The 2,385-nt window shown below is 38.8% G+C and overlaps 1 non-coding gene across 1 annotated transcript; it reads left to right on the plus strand.

Annotated features, from left to right (window-relative positions):
• Nucleotides 1-215: 215 nt before the first annotated feature.
• Nucleotides 216-322, plus strand: LOC141616561 (small nucleolar RNA R71). Its single transcript, XR_012530900.1, has one exon. It is a non-coding gene; the product is annotated as a small nucleolar RNA R71 (small nucleolar RNA).
• Nucleotides 323-2,385: the final 2,063 nt, after the last annotated feature.

Here is a 2,385-nt window from a genome sequence, read left to right on the forward strand (position 1 = left end):
CCAATTGAGTAACGGTGTCCACTTCATACTTTCCTCCTCTAGTGGCCTTGCGAGGCCTACTATATTGCGAATTATGGACCGCCATTTCCTCAATCTTGTTCCATGTTTGATTGTCATCAACTTCGGTGAACATTCCATTTGATCCCATATTGAGAACGTTCCTTGAATCTTCATATAAACCATTCCAAAATTGTTGCACTAAAAACCATTCGCTAAGTCCATGGTGAGGACATGAGCGACAAATACCTTTGAACCGCTCCCAAGCTTCATACAAAGACTCTTCATCCCTTTGCTTAAAACCCGTAATTTGAGCTCTTAGCATATTGATCTTTTCCGGTGGGTAGAATTTTTTGTAGAAAGCTAGAGCTAACTTCTTCCAAGAATCTATTCCAAGAGTGGCCTTATCAAGGCCCTTCAACCATTGCTTTGCGGTGCCGATTAACGAAAAAGGAAATAAGACCCATCTTATTTGGTCTTGAGTCACGCCCGTTTGAGAGATAGCTTCACAATAATCACAAAATGTTTCCATATGAGAATGAGGGTCCTCACTAGGCATTCCCCCGAATTGGCTCCTCTCAACTAGTTGGATGAAGGCGGACTTGGCAATAAAATTACCGGTGAGATGTTGTGGGGTAGGAGTACCATTTGGTAAATCCTCCTCGGTGGGTATAGAGTGTGACGAGAATTTAGGCATTGTAGGTGGATTTTGTGGGATATTGTTAAATGGGTTCTCTTCTCCTTCTATTGCGAAAGGATTGACAAACTCACTAGTGGGTTGAACAACTTCACCAACACCTCCCAAATTCCTCCTAACAAGTCTCCTATTATTCGTCAAGGTTCTTTCGATTTCACGGTCAAAAGGTAACAAATCTCTTTGTAACCTTCTAGACATGCAAAATATCAAACAACTAGAAAACAATTAGAACACTCCTTGAGGAGTTTTACTTCCCCAAGGTGAAAAAGACACTACTAATAACAATAAAAGAAATCTTAAATCAATTAAACACCGTCCCCGGCAACGGCGCCATTTTTGATCGGAGCCATTTGGTGTTCACAATTAAGCATATGTGGTCGTTGGTCAATGGTCGATACAAAACACAATTTATACTTCACAAACAACTCTACAAATTAGTAAAGAGGCAAGTAAAGGTCGGATCCCAAGGGACGGGTATTGAAATGAAGGTTCTATTGTAACTAGCGGTGTCTAGGGGTGTCACAAATTAGGTTGATGTAGAAGGTTACTAAACTAAAATAACAATGAAAATAAACTAGCAAGATAAATGAAATAAAGGGTGTAAACAATTGATTAAAAGCACTAGGGTGTCATGGGTTCATAGGGGAATCATGGGATGTGATCATACAAACATGTTCTCAAACTATAAACAAGCAATTATTGTTGTGATGGATCGAGTTGGGTTATATCTTACAATCCTAGGAAAGTTTGGGTCCCGGAGCCGAATCTCTTGGATTGTACAACACCTACAAGTCGACTTAATCTTCCCTACTCAACACATGCATGGTCTAACAAGACTCGAGTTGGGTTATGTCTTACAAGTCAAGTTGAAAGGATAGAAGATGATAGTAAATGCAAGGATTCATAGGCTTAGCATTTCATCAAATATAACATGTGCATGTATTAAGATCAAAACAAGCAAGCAAATAAGATATGAAAGCATATTAATTTAAGCATGAATCATTCCCCATGTTGGTTTCCCCTAATCACCCATTAAACCCTAGCTAAGAGACTACTCACTCATTATCATGTTGATCATGCTAGAAAGGTTGTCAATCATACTAACATAATGAAACATGATGAATAAATGAAAGTAATTAACAATAATTAAAAAGGGATTAAGAGATTATACCTACTAATGATTCCAATAATAAAGATGCAAAGAATAATAGAAGAACTTGATGATTGATGGAAGGTTGTCAATCTCCCAATAAACCCAATAATCTTCTAATTACCCAAAATAAATGAAGAACAAGAGAGAGATTCAAGAACTAAAACTTGGATTAAAACTAGATTAATATTTGATTACAATATTGAAGAGAGATTTGATTGATATTAACTACTCTAAATATTGATAAGAAGAACATGCTCCTCTAATTAGACTAATGGGGTATTTATAGTGAAAATTAGGGAGGATGCATTAGGGTTAACTAAGGGCTAAACTAGTAATTACACTTTTTAAGTTGAGCAAGGAGCCTCCGGGATTGTCCGAGAGAAGGGCTTCTCCATTTCGTAGCTTGAAGAACGAAACTATGCTGTGCTGTGATCCGTGCGGCTGGAAGTCGGGACGGACGGATTTGGGGTGGTCGATCCGAGCGGATCGAGGAACAAGACGCTCGGACTGGGCATGGTGGATCCGAGCGGATTCCTGG

This window comes from Silene latifolia, chromosome 11 (assembly GCF_048544455.1).
Source record: "Silene latifolia isolate original U9 population chromosome 11, ASM4854445v1, whole genome shotgun sequence".
NCBI classification, from domain to species: Eukaryota; Viridiplantae; Streptophyta; class Magnoliopsida; order Caryophyllales; family Caryophyllaceae; genus Silene; species Silene latifolia.